Here is a 20352-nt window from a genome sequence, read left to right as displayed (position 1 = left end):
TATGGCAAGAAACAAAAAGTGATGTTTATCACAATGAACCCAAGTCAAGGAAAGATACAGCCGCATTTATATATTCCAAGTAAAAAAGTAAAGAAGCATGTGTCATGTTTTCATCAAAGATAGTTTAAGCAAAAAATAACGCAGGTATGAAGAGATAAGCTTTAATCACCTGGAAAAATCACTTAAGTGGAACAAATTACTTATTCCTTGACAATGCTATATAAATGAAACTGTACATGGGGTGGAAAAAACATTTGCACTGTATGCTCTGAAAGAAGACAAAGTTACAGTCCTTCTCTTATTATATCGTGAAAGTAAATATCGAATAGCATGAACACTTGCTGACAAACTATCAATTGTTAAAGACCCTTTATCATCATCATTTTCACAGCTCTTCTCTGAGATCTAGAAAGGACTAATGATAGTTTCCCAGCCTGCTTTTCCAAGTGTAATTAAGCTCAGTGCTAGAAAGTACAATGAGAACCACTCATGATTTGAACTGTTTGAAGCAGCTGAATCATTGCAAAAACAATTTCTTACTCTTAATTTGTTTGAATCAAACTTTTGACCTCTAGTAAACTGGATGCTCCATTCTTCTAGGCAGTAAAAGTGCAGCTAGATTGGGAACATGGAGGCATATAAAACAGCACACTCCTTTTTTTCTCTTCAAAATACAAATTGAATTAATTTAACACAGTTGGAGCAAATGACCAGACTATGTCCTCAGTTTAAGTCTTACAGCCCCACTGGTTCTGTGTTCTGTAGTCCCAGTCTTGGGGCACATGGTTTTCATTAGTTTATCAGGACCCTGCATTTCAGTATGCATATTTAAATAGATGCAATTAGTCCATTTGTGATGGCCTCAAATACCCTTATCTCTTCTGGTTTATCAAAGAAGCCACACTCTTAATATTTTGAGGTTTGTCTAAATACTGAAAGGTTATTTGATATGAGAAGTTACACCAACTACAATTTGTACTGCACAGCAAATAATTATACTGAAACTTTCCACTGGGACACTACTGTTAAAGAAGCCCTTTTAAGTGCATGTGTCTGGGATTAAACACAAAAAAAGGTAAGGTGAGAATAGTGCAGCTGGCGCAGATAAAGCGCAGGGTGCACACTTCTGGTTGGGCATAGCGTAAAGGTTTAGAGGTGGAAGGACCTCAAATGTCACCACTCATTCGACAAATCCAGAGAGCTAATGAACACGCCTCTGGTCAGTCTGCTGCCCAGGAAGGACCTGAACTCAGCCTTCCTGATTCTCGATCCAATGCCAATTCCAGGCCCAACTGCAGCCCACCCCCTCTCCCCTCCACCCCCTCCTTTATCTGGCACAATATTAAATCTGGATAAGCAGGGCCAGAGCTGGCTGTGCAAGCTTTGCGCCTGTGGAAGCCCTGCATTCTGGTCACATATGGCCCCTTCAGCTCCTTTGCAACGACTGAATTGATGGGACGGGCTCAGTCAGGTGCAACAAGGGAAGCCCGACAACAACCCTCAGCCGCAGCCATTGTCGGCTCCCCCGCCGACGCTGTCGGCTGTTATGAGCACCAGCTGGAAGATGGATGCTGGTATTTCCAGAAAGACCTTTTGAATCAGAAGGGGCTGTGCCGGGCCCCATGCTGTGGCTAAGGCGTAATTATTCCCAATAACTGTCTGTCTAGGATACTTACTGATTTCCAAAGCCAAGTGCCTCCTCACTGCAACAAAACACTGGGTGTTTATTTGGGGGGCGGTTTTGTACTCTTTTTTTTCTTACGGAAGGTCACAACACAGAAAACTGCGCTCTGTTAATAGTTTATTCAGCAGGGCAGAAAGGAATATCATCTTTCATAAATAACGATCACAGACCAACTACTTGACAACTCTGGCTGCTTGCTCAGGGTCTGTCACAGGGGGCAATAGTTTCATTTGGAACAAGATGGGTCATTACAATGTCCTGAGAGGAAAGCTCTCTGGAGAGAATGCCACGCTCTTATGCTGGGACTGTCAGGGATGACAAAGAGGGGAGTCCCTTGCAGTGTGGCGGCAGAGAGCACAAACTCCACTCTGAGGCTGATCTCCCGGTCTGTCACTAACTAGCTGTGTGATTTTAAACAAGCCAAACAGCCTCTCCTGGCCTTGGTTTCCTCCTCTGTATAATGTGGGTTATTGGGAGTCATTTTGGAGACAGAATGAAATACTGTAGGGAAATCACATGGCAAAAGTCTGGCACTTATAGGAGCTCAATAAATGGTAGCTATTATTGCCAGGCAATGAGGGGCTTGTTCTGTGAAGAAGGGGGTTATTCTGATCCAACATTCCAGACTGATTCTCTGTGTTGATCAGATTGTTGCTGAAATCTCCACTTTGCCCATGCAGGCTTTTTTTTTTTTTTTTTAATCTTCCTTGTTACTTCCATCCTTCTTTCTGCTCTTCAAACTCGTCCTGGAACTCTCCATTTGCTGCTACAAATCATTCAGGTCCAAGTGAAATCCCATCCCACACAGCCTCTTCTCCTATCCCACCGTGGCAGCTCCAGGACAGAGCACTGTACCTTTCACTGGGTGTCGTGCACTATCTGGATGGAGGAGTTCGCCTTGCGTGTTCAATCACATCTTCTCTCCCCAACACAATTAAGCTTCTTGCCTTACGTTTCTTTGTATCCTCTACAGCACCCAATACATGTCCAAGAAGCTTCTAGGTCCTCTGATTCCTTGCTACAAAAAGTGTGATCCACAGACCAGCATTGTCAGCATCACCTGGCGCTTGTAAGAAATATGGTCTCAGGCTCCGTCCCAGATCTGCTGAATCAGACTTTGATCCCCCCACACAGTCCGTGTGCACCAAGTTCAAAGAAATGTTGCTTTAGGCCGGGCGCAGTGGCTCACGCCTGTTATCCTAACACTCTGGGAGGCCGAGGTGGGAGGGTTGCTTGAGCTCAGGAGTTTGGGACCAACCTGAGCAAGAGCAAGACCCAGTCTCTACTAAAAAGAGAAAAATTAGCCAGGCATGGTGATGCATGCTTATAGTCCCAGCTACTTGGGAGGCTGAGAAAGGAGGATCACTTGAGCCCAGGAGTCTGAGGTTGCAGTGATTACGATGATGCCACTGCAGTCTACCCAGGGTGACAGAGCAAGACTCTGTCTCAAAAAAAAAAAAAAAAAAACAGAAACAAAACAAAGCAATAAAATCATTTTTCTAGTCCAGTCTTTCCCAGACTTTTGTCATTCACATCTTCCCTTTGTAAGTTTGGCCATTTTTCAATACCATCTACACTATGTTTTACTATGCTTAACACATGTTTTTTATAACTTCATCTGGATAGTATTTCTTTCTTAGCTTCATCCTAAGTAGTAATATCCAGTCTGTTAAATAATTGTTTGACAAGGCAGAAAGGAATATAATCTTTTGCAAAAATTGAGAGTCTGGGTGAAATTTTTTTCTGGTATGCACTGAAATAAATAAATAGCCATTAAAGTAAAATGTTTCTCTATCATCTAAAATTAACTCATATACCACATCAGGGAGACACCTACCCCACTCTAGTAGACACAGCTCTAGACTTTTTTAGCTGGATTTGAAGACATCTCCCAACCCCTGTGTCTGCCCCCAGCATGGTTAGCTGCCTGTGGGTAGATGCTTTTGTCCTCAAAATGGAGATAGTCATGGGAGGCAGTGGGAGACAGAAAACCTGGGTTCTAGCCCTGCACCACCCGTTAATAACTTGCCAAGTCACAGCCTCTCTTTGGGGCTCATTTTTGTGGGTTAGCTCTGCAGTGTCCAACCGCAGGAACCGGGCCACACAGTAGGAGGTGAGCACCACTCCAGGGAGCAAAGCTTCATCAGTATTTACAGCCACTCCTCATTGCTCACATCACTGTCTGAGCTCTGCCTCCCCCCCCCCCCCCCGCCCTGTCCCATGGAAAAATTGTCCTCCCTGAAAATGGTCCCTGGTGCCAAAAAGGTTGGGGACCGCTGGGATCTGAAGGCTCTCTTGCAAGTCTAACAATATGACATAATAAATGAGAGCAAAGGCTCTGGAGTCAGAATGACCTGGGTTTGAAATTAAGCCTCCATGACTTGCTAATTTCATGAAATCTCAGTTTTCCTCTTCTATAAAATGGAGGAAATAACAATAAATGGACATAGTACTCATCTTACAGAATTTCTAAGAAGAAAGAAAATGATAACTGAAACATGCTTAGCTTAAAATCTGGCACATGGTGAGTATTCGATAAATAATATAGTTATTTTTTTCCTAGCCTCTACAAAGCACAAATAATCAGGGTAGCATTTATGCAGTATTTGATACAAAGCAAGTATTGTGGGAAATAATTTATATTTTGTCATAACAACCTCATAATAACCTCATGAGGTAGGAACTTGTATTATCTCCATTTTATGGGTGAGGAAACTGAGGCACAAAAAGGTTAAGTCACTTGTTCAGAGCACAGGTTTAGCAAGTGGTGAAGTTGGATTTGACTGCAGGTCATCCAACACTAGAACCATTGTTCACAACAACAGCCTATCCTGCCTCCCTGTAAAATACTAGTCAACACACAGACTTTGCTAACTCAACACACACTGTGATCTTGGTCAAGTGGCAATCTCACAACCAGTTTCCTTGGCTGTACGGTGAGAGGTGTAAGAGTCCCCACCTCATGGGGCGTGGCGAGCCTTGAAAGAAGGCACCTGACAAATGTCACAGAGCAATTCCCACCACAGGTGAGCACTTGGTGACCATGAGCTGCTATTGTCACCATTAGTTCTGCTGTTATTTATTGAGCCTTTACATTTGTGCAAGATACTACTAGCCATCAGGAGTTTTATCCTCAAGTTATGCTAAGGACATCTTCGGTTTTTTTAAATGCTTTTTTAAAAAATACATTAAAAAGGTAAACAAAATATAAATATACAGCCAAAAAACTATTTCAAAGTGAACACCCATGTATCTCTTCCACTCTGTTGCCCCAGAGGCTCCTAAACACTTTCTCCTTCAGAAATGTAGCCAGGCTGGCGCCGTAGCTAATGCCTGTAACTCTAGTACTTTGAGAGGCTGAGACAAGAGGATCACTTGAGGCCAGGAATTCTAGACCAGCCTGGGTAACATACGGAGACCACATCTCTACAAAAAATTTTAAAAATTAGCCAGGCATGGTGGTGCACACCTGTAGTCCCAGTTACTCGGGAGGCTAAGGCAAGAGGATCCCTTGAACTCAGGAGGTGGAGGTGGCAGTGAACCATGATCACACCACTGCAATCCAGCCTGGGCAACAGAGCAAGACCCTGTCTCCAAAAAAAAAAAGTAACCAGTATCTCAGGGTTTCTCAACCCCAGCACTACATACATTTTGGGCTAGGTAATACTTTGCTGTGGAGCTGTGCTGTGCACTACAGGGTGTTCAGCAGCACCCCTGGCCTCTACCCATTAGATGCCAGGAGCATTCTCCCCCAAGAAGCCACATCCAACAATTTCTCTAGATATTGACAAATGTCCCTCAGGGGGCAAAATCACTCCTGGTTGAGAACCACTGCACTATCCTGACCTTTTCTGTAGTCACTTTCTTGTCTTCTGTTACACATTTATCACATAAGCATGTGTCCTTAAACATTACTATTTAGTTTTGCCTAGTGAAAGAAATTCTTTATTAGATAATTTAATCTATTAAGTAGATCCTCTAATCATGGCCCCCTAAAATAGCCTTTATAGGTGGAGTGACCACATAATTTGTCATCCAAATTGGAGGCACAGACATTAACCAGGACTGACCTAAGCAAGCCAGCACGATCACCCTACTTCCAGGGAACCTCTGCTGTGCCATGAACGTGAACGTTATCCTCACAGCCATCCACAATTAGGGCCCCCTTTCCCACTGGATAATTTACACCTGAAGTGACAGAGGACAATTAAAACAGCACATCCCCAAAGGCAAAGTAACACAGACCCAAATAAATACCTCAAGGCTGAAGAATGGCACAATAGAGCACTCACTCACCTTGGACTTTAACGAGGTGCATATTTCAAATAATTTGCTCTAAGACACTACTTAAATAACTACTTTCATCACACTGGCACAACAAACCGAATCAAATAAATGCCTTCCAAGATTTGCACATCAATGAAAAAAGGATCACGATCACCCCTTGTAAGAGTTTTGGGTCTGTTGTGGGTTTTTAATCAATATATCTGCCTTTCCCCCCCGCTCGGTGTCATTGGAAAGTTGAGTAACTGCTATCAATTTGATTTGTTCTGCGTTTTGATCTCATAAGCCCTGATATTGACCATGTTAAAAGTGACAGCTAAGGATTTCTTTACACACATGAAAAATCATATTGATAACCTAATTGCCTGAATATAGCTCAGCTCGTCTTTCATTATCTTGGGCATCAAAGAGAAGAGGAATCAGCCTATAGACACTGGGCACTTGTACACTGCACTGAACATTTATTCATGATTTCCTCGGCATCCATTTCCCTCTTTTCCCAGCAACTATATTCACACGGCAGTCCAGCCCTCAGTCTACACGGTGTGGGTGGGGCTCCACCACTGGGGCAAAGCCCTCAACCTCTGCGGAAGCCACTTAGCCCAGGGGTTTCTGCCGGCCAAGCCAATCAGGCACATGAGAACTGATTCTCAGCCTTTTGTTCAACAACTGGGAAAGGGGAGTTTATTCTTTTCTGTTAGGCTTGAACCTGGAATTGTGTAAACTAGCAACTACCACGCAGTCATCTTGCCACCCAAGAAGGAACCCAATACACTGAGGAAAGAAGAGAAAGGCAAAGCTAAAGGATGAAAAGAAAGAAATTAGATCCTGAAGTTGTTGTACAGCCCTATGCAAGATGCTCTTGAAGCCAGTCCTATTCACGTACCTTTTAGTAACTTGAACCCATATGTAAATATATATACGATATATAATTTTTACATATCCTAATTCAATTTAAAATTGGGTGTTTAGCACTCTGGGAGGCTGAGGCTGGAGGATCACTTGAGGTTAGGAGCTCAAGAGCAGCCTGAGCAAGAGCAAGACCCCATCGCTACTAAAAATAGAAAAAATTAGCCAGGCATGGTGGCATGCACCTGTAGTCCCAGCTACTAAGGTGACTGAGGAAGCAGGATCGCTTGAGCCCAGGACTTGGAGGTTGCAGTGAACTACGAAGATGCCATTGCACTCTAGCCCAGTGACAGACCAAAACTCTGTCTCAAAAAAAAAAAAAAAAAAAAAAAAAACAAAGGAAGAAAGAAAAAATTGGGTGTTTGTCAATTATTATCAAAATAGTACTAACAGTTATACCACCCTGTAGTAGTACCTTTCAAACTTTTTGACATCAACTCCCAGTAAGAATTACATTTTATACTGCAACCCAGAATGCACACACAACCCCACATACAGAACCAACTTGAAGTTTCATGAAACTACGGAACACTTACTAACATATGATGCCGCTGACATTTTCTGTCTTGTTATACTTTTTTTTTTAAATACTGGTTGTGACCCACTAAATGGATTTTATGACCTTTATTTTGTAAAACACTGCTTTATTAGATTAGGTTAAAAATTGATTTCACCAGGGAGAATGAGATAAGAAATGACAAGATAATTTCAGTAAATCAGGTTATGGAGGAAAATAGGAGGTTTGGCCCTTAAATTGCCTAGATGGCTTATCAAGCATCTAGCAACAGAAAATTGCTATCTTACCACTTCTCTCTGACTGCCCCGGACACATGTTTACCAGAAGAGCAGGGAAAAAAAATCTTAATGACTTAGAAATACATGAATTACCAAAAAACAAAAGAAAAGATATCTCTCTTCTTAAACAAAATAAAAACCATGTCTAAAAAGAGGAAGCTACATAAGTAAGGGAAAACACACCTAAATTCTGCTGATGAGCTGTTACATTATTTATTTATGTATAGGCTGAAGATAGTCATTTCAGTGAACCTCAGCAGTCCCTGAGCATGTAAAAATAGTGCATTCATGATAAGATCAGATCTCTGGGGCAGATTTAGAGAGAGAGGGAAGGAGGCAGGGAGGGAGGAAGAGGGGAGATCATTTGTAGTACAAGCCTCAAGCTTTCACTTATGTGTGTAAAATAACTATGAAGATTTCCTGCAATTCTAGAAAATTATTGCAGGCTGGATAAGACAGTCAGGGTATTTTTAACTGTTTTCCATGCGCCCTATTTGTATTGTCAGTTAGCCAAAACTTTTCTTTTTTGTCTGCTCAAAGCACTGCCGAGTCTCGATTCAAACTGTAGAACTGAATGGAGAACTAGGATTCTCAGGCTTGCTAGAAATAGTGGCCGGTGACAGTAAACATCACTGAGGAAACTTCAGGCATTTTGACACTCTGGAGTGGCTGTGAAATGAACTCCTCCCACACTTTTCTAGATTGTTCGGCTCCAGCCTATGTGAGAAGTGGCATTAACTTTTCTGTCCCTAACATGGAAAAGTACTAATTTCAAAAGAAAGTGAGGTTTAAGACAAGCACTTGCAGGAGAAACATCTTCTAAGAACTTTCCCAGTGATAATGAAAATCAAACCTCACAACTGCAGTCTTTTAGGTAGATTGCTTTATGTCCATCATCATACTGTTCAGATACATTCCACCTGCATTACTGAATTTAAGCTAATTAAATGTTTGATTACCATTGCTTGCAGATGTCACAAAGAAGTGATAAAACTTTCCTGTTCAAGAACTTCTTAGAATTGCCTAAAATTCTTCTAGCCCTCTTTTAGAAAATGTAAGCACTGTTCAAAAGGCATGTGTGTGAGAGAGTTACTATTACAAAATTTTCAGATACACAAAAAAAGAAGAAAGAATTGTAGAATAATCAATATACCCACTACCTATTTTATGATATTTAATTTAGATATATATATATATATATACACACACATACATACATACACAGAGTGCTTACGTGTGTCGGTCACTCTTGAATAGAGACTATTTATGATGCCCAAAAAGTACCCAGCGGGCTGCCTGGCACACACTAAGGTCTACCACTATTCTTTATCGCATGTGTATGACAGATGAAACTGCAGTATGACGACGTTAAGCGAGGGGAAGCTGCTTTTCTTCCCTTCCAGACGTTTGATTTGGAAACTCCACACATCTATTCCCTTTAGGGCAGGAAACAACGTGTCGGGGATCGCGCTATAATGTTGTGCCCATCCTTCGAAATGGCAAGTAAGTTTCTGGGGCAGACACTAGCTAAGCTTGAAGGAGCCACCAGCATCCGGAAAGACTGCTGCTGTCAGCACTCCGGAGTCTTTCTACCCCAGGGGCCACCTTGCTAGACGCAGCCGTTTGGGTACCAGCAAACAGACCAAGTCAGTTTGCAAAGTTCAGAAGAGTTGGTTGTGGTATGTTTACAAGTCCTAGCAGATCGCAGGAATGTTCAGGATAATTATTACCCCACCCAGGAGCGCCCAGCCCAACCCTCTCACATCTGGAAGGAAGCGGCCACACAAAGAAGAGCGTTAGAGAGACCTCCGCTTGCGGCTGCTTTCTCAGGCCGGGGAAAGATTTCACCCAAGCTCTCATCCCTTTTGTGAACGAGACCAGGCACTGTTCAGGGGCACCTTTCAAAGCACAGGACATCTAATGCAAGGAAAGAGTTTGTCCTCTAGTCCAAACGGAATGGCACTTCTCAAAGTAGGAGCTCAAGATTATCTTTATTTCTCCCTCCCCAGAGGAAAGTGAAAAGTGAAATGCTGCAGAAAACAGGGAGCGATTCACCCGCACACAGCCTCACTAACACAGGAGCGGCTAGGATCTGGCCCACCTATTTTACAAGGGCAGCCAAACCCAACCTTCAGTACCCTCTGCTAACGCAAGGGATTTGCCCCACTCCTTTCACTGCCTTTGGAAAGTATCTCCGGGCAGCCGGATCTGGGATTCATCAGCTCTTCTCCCTACCTCCCACGAACGCGCGGCAACCTAACACGTGGTCCCTGGCGGCGCGTTTGCAAACCCACGAGCGCCAACGCCTCGAAACCGCCAAACTTCCTGTCTCCACACCACCAAAGCGATCAGGGCGCCGTGCCGAGTGCCCGAGGGACTCCAGCCCCGCGAGCTTCGGGGCGGGGTTTCCTGCCCGCCCGAGCGCCCGGGACCCGCACCTCCGCTGGGGGTCTCCAAACCTGCGCGCTGCGCCCGGGGCGCACGGGGCGCGCCCGTGGCCGTGTCTTGTGCCGCACCCCGGCAGCGCGCCCCAGGGGCCGGAGACAGTCCCCACCTACCTGCGCTGCCGCCTCCTCCCTCCGGCGCGCCCGGGCTGTCGACAGCTACTTTATTGTCTCGATCGTGCACCGCGCGGGACCTGGGGACCCGGCTCTGCGCCAGCCCTGCAACTCCGCTCTGCGCTGTGCCTTCCCCGGCAGCTGCCTTCCTCTTCTTCCTCCTCTCTGCCCAAGCTCCTGCTCAGCACGTGAGCCACGCAGCCCGAGTCCCCGGCTCCCCGGGCAGCCGGCACCCGCCGCATCCCCCGGCCCGGGGCTGCAGGTCGCCCCCGCCGCCGCTCGCCGCGCGTCCTCGCCTTTGATCCACACTTACAGCTGTGCCCCGGGCCGCCTTCCTCGCGTCCTTCCGTCCTTCCGTCCTGCCTGCCTCCGCTCGCTGTCAGCCCCGGCTCTGGGCTCCTCTCTCCCCAGCTGCCCCCGCCCGCCGCCTCTCCCGGGGCTGGGGCGGCCGCTGCCAATGAGACTCGGCTGATGCGCTGTTCCGGCCCAGTCATTGTATCGGGAGGGGAGGAAGGGGAGGGGGAGCGGGAGGCAGGGAGGGGGCGCCCTCGGCCCCCGCGGCGCGCGGCTGCGGGCTGGGCTCGCCTTCCCCGGCAGAGGAAGGGCGCTGGTGCCAGCGGGCGCGGAGCGGCTGCCGCTGCCAGGAGCAAAGCGGGGGGTCACATGCCTGCGCCTCTCCATCTCGCCCTCCGACTCCGAAAAGCGCTGGGAGGGACTTGATTCCGCCTCCCAGGCTCAGGCATCCCAGGACCTGAGTGTCCCTCGAATAAAGGGAACGAGGCTCCGGCGGCTGCGGGAGGCGCAGCATCTACCCAGGGACCCCAGTGGGGTTGATGAAATGACTTGTTCTGAGGTTTCCGCAAATTTCGTGCTCTTGAAAGAAAGAGAAAAAAGGGAAGGGAGCCTATCCCATATCAGGCATTTATACTCCGGAACAATTCTGTGACTCAGGAGTGTTTTGTTGTGCTTTCTTTGCAGAGGAAGAAACTCGGGAAGCTCACAGAGGTTAGCCCAAAATAGCTCGTAAGTAACAGGGCAGAGATTCCAGCTTGATGGGTGCTGAGTGTGCTAGAGCAAGCGGGAGAAGAAGGGGTTGGAGGGGGAATCGTTCAGGAAGGCTCTTCCATTGAGATTTTTAATATTATCTCCCAGTGAGTTGACGAGGAGAGCACCACAGGTACACTGGTAGGGCTGAGAGAAAATAAGTCCCAAAATAGCTTTAAATGCGTGTCCTGTGACCAGACCCCACTTCTCTACACACTGTGAGTTAATTCATTTTGAAAAGTAAATCCAGTTTTAAAAATAAAGTAATTATATCAAGACTACACAATCATATAGCTTTGTACTTTGTTGAAAGTTTAATCGATTTATCCAATGTCAGTATTTTAGAGTCCACAGTTTCTGTAACCCTGGTATTTGCCCTTCCTCCTCCTCCTCCCCTTCCTCTTCCTTTCCTCTGCCTCCTCTTCCTTTCTCCTCCTCCTCTTTTTTGACAGGTTACCAGCCTACTAGAAGAATAGGAGGAGAGGCAACTTGATTTCCTAGGCCGTGATATAGCTGCCACAGACATGAGGAAGCAAGTGGAAAAAGCAAGATCTGACATGGTAAAGGCTTGAGGTGACATGATGTGGAATATTATATGTGTGCGGTATGAGGTTTAATTAAATTTTCTTCTGGTGTGGAATGGACTGTTTGCTTTTAATTAAATAGAATATATTGAATGAATAGCTAACATTTATTGAGTGGTAATTACGTGCCCCCCAGACCTGAACTAAGTAAGCACTTCACTTGGCATCATCTCATTTAGTCTCTTGAGAAAACGGGACCGGAACAGAAGTCCCATGAGGCCAGGGTCTACGTTTGCCTTGTTCAGCATCTGGCACATGGCAATGGCTGCTCAATGTAAGTTGAGTTAATGGGTCCCTATTTTACTGAGGAGGGACCCAAGGCTCAGAGAGGTTAATTGACCTGCCCAGGAGCATGACACTGGAAAGTGGTAGTGCCTATCTTTAAACTCAGGTTTCATGACTCACTAACCATTGCACATACTATCTATTCAACATTTAGGACAGCATAAGGATCTCAGGTAAGGGAGAGTGCAAACAGTAGTGGCTTGCTTAGCCCTCACAAGTGCACACAATTTCTTTGGAGAGAAAACAAGTACATAAATCACAGTCACTAGAGAACTATACAGAGAGTGTAGGGCAAAATGGAGCAATGCAGGTGAGATGTATAGCACAAGGCCAGTCATCTAAAAAGTGGTATATATTTGGGGGGAAAAACTAGATGCAGACTATAACATGGGATGTTTATTGATTTTCTTGGAGCAAAGGGGTCTAGCTTAAAAATGAGGGCTCCAGGGCTGGTTCTATCTAGGTTTGAAGCCCAGGTTTTCTTAAATACTCAACCTCTCTAGCTTCTGTTTGCTTCTTCTGTTAGATATGGATAATAATAATGCACACCTTACAGAGGTGTTGTAAGGATTAAATTAGTTAATACATGGAAAGCATTTGGCATAGTGCCTCATGCATGGTAAATGATTAATAAATATTAGCTATTATTATAGGGGGAAGACAGCTTTATTTCCAACTCAATCTTCTGAGAGTTAAGTATTTCTGGAACACCAAAAACAGCAAAATAAAAACCATAACACAATTGAACCAACAAAACTTTTTTCCTTTATTCTTATCCTCATACAGAATTAGCAACTCTGGCTGTATATTAGTGTTTTGGGGGAGATTTTCTTTTAATACTAGAAACAATTATGTTAGAATCTCTAGGGATGGGGTTTAGGCATCAAGATTTTTTTAAAGATCCCTAGGTGAAATTAATATACAATCAGGATTAAGAAATGAAATGTCCAATGAAACTATCAGAAATACACCTGTGGACTATCCATTTGCATATTCTATTATAGACTTGACTGAAGGAACCACACCAAGAAGAAAAACAATTAACATGTCCTGTACTTTTTGTGTGACTAGTAAATACCTAACTCTAGCTGGGCATTATGCAAAAATACTGCAACAAATGAGATTTAAAAAAAAAATGGGTCATGCTCTTCAGAAACTCATAATTTCATTGATGTGATGAGATAAATATATGTGGACAAAATGACAGCAAGAAGTTTCAAGAGGAAACAACTCTACTCTGAAATGTAGAATTTCCAGATGAAAAATCAGGGTCTCCCTAACTGCTCTACACATAATATTATAAAATGTTTTTTATGCCAGATGGTGTTAAAAATTCCCTGGGATCCCATTTCAAGCTCTATATCTTGCACGGTATAAAGGAGTGTGTTTTGGTACGTGTGATAGGAAATTCAGCTATTGAGTTAATAAGGACATGTACCATAAATTGTTTATTTTCTAAATTAAGACAGATTTATTTATTTATTGTGCTAAATGTTGATATACACTCATTAGAGAAGTTTTTGACAATAAATATGTAAAATAGGAATGGAAAATTACCCTCAAGTTCACTACCGTGAGTACATTTTACATATATACTCCAGAGTTTTAAAAATATGCATGCAAACACACATGCAAATCATCTATTATATTTATATACCACAGTTTCTTCACCCAAGCCAATTAGGTTTCTTTGATTTTTTTTTTTTGTTTTATGTGCAATTTTAAAACCAAGGTCACACTATCTCCAGCACTAGGGTTCTCTTACCTTCAGCAGTTTGTGCTTTCCAAAGATTTCCTGCTAATTACGCAAATTTGGGTTAAGAGCAGATATATTGCTCACATATTTTATAGCTAAAGGCTTGTGAGTGGCCGGATGTTCATTAATTTGTAATAAGAATAACCCATGCTCACATTTGTTAGATGTTTTACATATGTAGTCTCATTTAATTAGTAACCCTGTACAGTAATTACCCTTGTTCTGTGCATTCTACACATGAGAGAACAGACCAGAGAGATGAAATGACTTGCTCAAGGTCATACAGCTGGTAAGTCAAGGGCTATACAGTTTGATCTTAGGTCTGTCTGACTCCGGCAATGGAGGTCTCACTCCGCTGCCAGGAGACCCAGCCTTTCTTGACACTTTTGTAATTAATGTAATGTCTTGGGTAGATCTCACTGATTTCTGGTTTCTCAACAGGGACTTTTTTAAAAAAATCAAATCACAATAATATTATACATATCAAAAGTGTACCTGTAGCTACTCTGTTTTCAAGGTCAATTACTGTGTTTTCTTTCTAAAACACCCTTTATATCAACAGTCCCCATCCTTTTTGGCACTAGAGACTGGTTTCGTGGAAGACAGTTTTTCCACGGATGGATGGGGGTGCTTTGGACAGATGGCAGAGCTCTGCAGCCGGTCCCTAACAGGGCACAGACCGGTACCAGTCTGTTGGGGACCGGCTGTGGTTGGGGACCACAGCTTTAGATAACTAAGAACTGCTAATGAGAATAACAGCCATTCATTGGTATATTCCAGTGTCTGATTTTTGTCCTTCATTCTGTCTATGTCACATTTATTGATTTGCATATGTTGAACCATTGTTACATCCCTAGTATTAAACCCACTTGATCATGGTGTATTATTTTTTTGATGTGCTGTTGGATTTGGTTTGCCAGTGTTTTGTTGAGGACTTTTGTGTCTATGCTCATCAGGGATATTGATCTGTAGTTTTGTCTTTTTTTTCCCCCCTTTCCTTAGGCAGGGTCTCGTTCTGTCACCCAAGGTAGAGTGCAGTGGCATCATCATAGCTCACTGAAACCTCAAACTCCGGGGCTCGAGGGATCCTCCTGCCTCAGCCTCCCAAGTCGCTGGGACTGTCAGTGTGCACCACCACACCCAGCTAATTTTTCTATTTTTGTAGAGACGGGGTCTCACTCTTGCTCAAGCTGATCTTGAACTCCTGGCCTCAAGCAATCCTCCCACCTCGGCCTCCCAAAGTGCTAATATAACAGGCATGAGCCACCCTGCCCAGCTTGTAGTTTTCCATTTTTTTTTTCTTTTTTGTTGTTGTGTCCTCATCTGGTTTTGGTATCAGGGTGATTCTGGCCTCATAGAATGAGTTAAGAAGAATTCTTTTCTCCTGGATTTTTTGTAACAGTTTTCAGGAGGGTTGGTATTAGCTCTTCCTTATATATTTGAGGTAGAATTTGGCTGGGAATTTATCAGTTTCTGGGCTTTTCTTTTTGGGGAGACATTTTATTACTGATTCAGCCTCGCTGCTCATTATTGGTCTATTCAGGTTTTCTTTTTCTTTTGGGTTCAATCTTGGGAGGTTGTTTGTTTCCAGGAATTTATCTATTTCCTCTAGGTTTTATAGTTTGTGAGTGTATAGTTGTTCATAATAGTCTCTGATGATCTTTTGTATTTCTGTGTTATCAGTAGTTGTGTCTCTTTTTTCATTTCTGATTTTGTTTATTTGGGTCCTCTCTCTTCTTGGGTAGTCTACCTAGTGGTTTATCATTTTTGTTTATCTTTTTGAAGAACTAACTTTTCATTTTATTGTCATTTGCATTTTGTTAGTATCTATTTCATTTAGTTCTGCTTGATATTTGTTATTTCTTTTCCCAAACCAAATTTGGGATTTGGTTTGTTCTTACTTTTCTAGTTTTCCTTGAGCTGTGTCATTAGATTGATAATTTGCGAGCTTTCTACTTTTTTGATGTAGGCATCTAATGTTATAACTTCCCTCTTAGCACTGCCTTTACTGTATCCCACAGGTTTTGGTATATTGTGCTTCCATTTTCTTTTGCTTCCAAAAATTTTTATATTTCCATCTTAATTTCTTCATTGATCCATTGGTCATTCAGGACATGTTGTTAATTTCTATGTATTTGTATAGTTTTGGAAGTTCCTTAATTGTCTTCTGGTTTTATTCCACTATAGTCTGAGAAAATACTTGATATGATTTTGATTTTTAGAAATTTGTTGAGATTTGTTTTGTGACCTAAGATATGGTCTATCTTGGAGAATATTCTATGTGCAGATGAAAAGAATGTATATTCTGCAGTTGTTGAGTAGAATGTTCCGTAAATATCTGTTAGGTTAATTTGGTCTAAAGTCCAGTTTAAGTTCCCTCTTTCTTTGTTGATTTTTTTGTCACTCTGTCCGATAACACTATTATTGTGTTGCTGTCTCTCTTTCTCTTTTAGGTCTAGTTATATTTATTTTGTGTATCTGGGTCCTCCAGTGTTGGGTGCATATATATTCAGAATTGTTATATCTCCTTCTGAAATGATCCCTTTCTCGTTGTATAATGATCTTTTTTGTCTTTTTTTAGTGTTTTTAACTTAAAGCCTGTTTTGTCTGATATAAGTATAGCTACTCTTGTTTGCTTTTTATTTCTGTTTCTATGGAATATCCTTTTCCAGTGCTTTACTTTCAGTCTATATGTGTCTTTACAGGTAAGGAGAGTTTTTGTAAGCAGCATATTGTTGCATTAAGGTTTTTTTTTTTTAAATCAATGTAGCTAATCTATATCTAAGTGAATTATTTATTCCATTTATGTTCCAGGGTAATATTGATATGTGAAGTTTTGTTCCTCTCATATTGTTAATTGTTTTCTGATTGTTTTACAAATTCTTTGTTGCTTTCTTTTTCTCTGACTTTGTCATTTTGGTTTGGGGGAATTCTGTAGTGGTGGCATTTGATCCTTTCTCTTCCTCCTTTGTGTGATTGCTTTACCAGTGAGTTTTATACTTTCATGTGTTTTCATGATGGTGAATGTTGTCCTTCTGCTTCCAAGTTTAGGGCTCCCTTGAGTATGTATTGTAGGGCCAGTCTAGTGGTGAAAAATTTGCTCAGCATTTGCTTGTCTGAGAAAGCCATTATTTCTCCTTAATTTATGAAGGTTAATCTTACTGGATATAGAATTCTTGTCAGACAATTTTTTTTTCTTTCAACACTTTAAATATATCATCTCATTCTTTCTGGCCTGTAGGGTTTCTGCTGAGAAGCCCAGTGTTAACCTGATGGGGTGTCCTTTATAGGTGACTAGACACTTTTGCTGATTTTAGAATTTGCTCTTTCACTTTGACTTTAGACAGTCTGATTAAATGTGCTATGGCAAAATCCTATTTGCCATGGGATTGGTGAGCCTCCTATACCTAAATGTCTAAATATCTTGCTAGGCTTGGGAATTTTTCATCTATTATTTCATTAAATAGGTTTTCTAAAACTTTGATCTTTCTGCACCCTCAGGAATGCCTGTAATTCATAAATTTCATTACCTTATATAGTCCCAAACATCTTGTAGACTTTGTTCTTTCTTTCTGAGTGGAAGCATTCCAAAAGACCTGTATTCAAGTTCTGAAATTCTTTCTTCTGCTTAGTCTAGTCTGTTGCTGAAACTTCCAAAGGTATTTTGTATTATCTTCAATGAATTTTTCTGTTCCAGAATTTCTATTTGTTTTAACATATCTATCTCCTTGGTAAATTTTTCATTCGTATCCTGAATTGATTTTCTGAGTTCTTTGTACTGGTTTTGAGATTTCTCTTTCATCTCATTGAGCTTCTTTGAAATCAATATTTTGAATTCTTTATCTGGAATTTTGAGCATTACTTTTTGGTTAAGATCTTTTGTTGGAGGATTATTATGTTCCTTTGGAGGTGTCATATCACCCTGCTTGTACATGTTTCCTGTGTCTTTATGTTGACCTCTGCTCACCTGGTGTAACAGTCACTTCTTATTTTTGAATTTACTTTTTTTGGGGGGGGGGAATGTTTCCTGAAGATGTGACTATGATGTTGGTTGTGTAGGGCCCTTTGGCTTTGGTTCTGGGTGCATGCAGTAGTGAAGTCTTTCTATGACTTTTTTTGGCTATAAACACCGTTAGTGGTATCTGTGGTTTCGTCGGTGCATTAGAGTACAGTTATTGGTGGAGGCTGTAGTGAAGTTGTGCTGGGGACTGGAATGCCTGATGGGCCCATCCCTCAGGCCAACTGTGGTTGCACTTGCTTCCAGATTGTGGAGGTAAGATGATCAAATGGGAACCTCACAATAATGCATACATAACTATATTTTGAGGGCACATCACTAAGCCCTTATTATGTGTGAAATGCTTTTTAATAATGTCCTTTTGGCACTTAACACCTTGGAGAGAGGCCAGTGCTACAATCCAGACCCTTAGTGGAGAGCTTGAGTGCTGGAGTTCCAGTGGAATCTTAAATCAGAGTATTCAGACGGTATCATCTTTCCTTCCAAAGGGCAAGGACAATCCACGTGAAATACAACAAATATTCTTTAACTAGTAAGAATGAATAATTTGGTAATAATATTAGGAAAGACTCCTTTTCACTGAAGAGGTTGCAAACTGGTTTGTATTTTAGCCTATATGATGTTTTCTAAGTTGCTGGTGGTTAAAACTGGAAGGTTTAACATAAACATCTGGATTTTTGTGTGGGTGTACCTGAGTGCACTTGGAGGGAAGATTCAAAATCCAGCCTACACAATTTGATGTCATTCCATTATTTCTAAAAGTATATTTTTAAAATGTTATTCTAGATGTGCTAATTTTCTATAAACTTGCCACCATTTAATAATTAGATGTTCTTTTCAAACTTCTAAGATTCTATCATCAAAAATTCATGATTTCCTTTAAAAATGAATAAAACACGGAAACAAAAACTCCCAGAACTCATCATAGTTTTCCTTGCAACTCCAAACATGAACAGAAGGGCTCTTCTAGTTTGGTGATGGCCTTCATGCATTTTTCCTTATGCCTATTTCATTTTAGGTACCCTGTTGACTTGCTGCAACACTTTTTTCTCTTAGCATCAAGAAATTATAAAAGTTGGAGGCTTTTAGAAAATGAAGGTTTACAAGTTCAACATAAATGGATGCTGTGGGTCAGGTGTATCCAATAGGGAATAGGGACTAGTGAAGACTGTGGCAAACTGGAGAGCAGATGTTCTGTCTATAGGGGCCCCCCTATTCAGTAACAACCATTTACTGAGGCAATAGTGTTGCCAGATTTGTTTTTCAAGAGAAGCAAGAAATCGGATTTTTATTAAAATATCCTGATTATTAAATGTTGTCAACTAATTGAAGCCATTTTTAAATACCTAGCCAAACAAAAGCATATCTATCTGTAGGCCTGATATAACGCAAGGGCCCTTAGTTTGTGACCGCTGATCCATTCTAACCTCTTCCTTTTTCAGATCAGGAAACTGAGGCCCAGAGAGTGAAGGTGATTTGCCTAAGAATATAAAATAATGGTACAGGAAGTGGAACTTTGGCTACTTGGCTTCTAGCCTAGAGCTTTTCTATTACAAACATCTGCTTCTATTTTCTTGCTAAGATTTAAATGATGTTCCTAATTACATGATTTCCAATGTTGAACATTGTTAAAAAAATGACAATATTCATTGGCTTTGGACCACATAATTTACAATAAATGGCTTTTCTGTCATATGATCACATAATGTAAGTTGGTTCTATTTCTAAGGCCAGCATCATTCTACTTTCATTCATGTACTAAGAATACTTTCTTCATCCTTTGCTTCCGTACACTTTCTCTCCCTTCCACTGGTTACTAAATCTGGCCAAATTTATAGAAAAAGTAAAATATTTAAGAGGAACCATGTTGATTGCTCTACCATGAATAAGAACTAGGTGAGCAGAAAAAGAAAAATATACTTGTGAATCAGTGACTGTAAAAACTAAGCCATGCATACAAAACGTTTCAGGACAGTTGCTTGTTTTGCCAAAGCAAACAAAGTACACAGTAATCCTGTAAGGACCTCAGTACACTTTGGAGAAGGAGTGGAGATAATTTTTCCAAGAGTTTCAGTTACTGAAAACCTCCATTATATATCTGAGATTTTTTTTTCCTTTTTCAGAAAATCTTAAAAAATATACAGTAGTTCAGAACATACTACGACAAACATCCTATACCTACCACTCAGGATTACCAATTGTCCTTTGTTTTTAGTGAGACAAAATAAAACTTTACAGAAAAGTTAAAGTTCCCTTTGTCTCTTATTCCCAGCCTTATTCTTATTTCCACTTCCCGAGAAGCAAACACTATCATGAATTTTGTATGAATCCTTCCAAATGTCCATATAGATACACATACATATCCATAAATATTATATAGTATTATGATATCTGTGTTTTTAAATCTACATACACGATATCATACCATATGTAAG

General features: G+C 41.7%; 1 protein-coding gene across 1 annotated transcript in view; it reads right to left on the bottom strand.

Annotated features, from left to right (window-relative positions):
- FRMD4B (FERM domain containing 4B) overlaps positions 1-10608 on the bottom strand; it is a 293677-nt gene extending 283069 nt beyond the window's left edge. Inside the window, exon 1 of the mRNA XM_045529652.1 lies at positions 10231-10608. The gene's annotated coding sequence lies outside the window, so the exon portion shown is untranslated. The remainder of the gene's footprint in view (positions 1-10230) is intronic.
- Positions 10609-20352: the final 9744 nt, after the last annotated feature.

This window comes from Lemur catta, chromosome 18 (assembly GCF_020740605.2).
Source record: "Lemur catta isolate mLemCat1 chromosome 18, mLemCat1.pri, whole genome shotgun sequence".
NCBI classification, from domain to species: Eukaryota; Metazoa; Chordata; class Mammalia; order Primates; family Lemuridae; genus Lemur; species Lemur catta.
The sequence above is the reverse complement of the archived record's forward strand: the minus strand, read 5'-3'. Positions and strand labels throughout refer to the sequence as shown.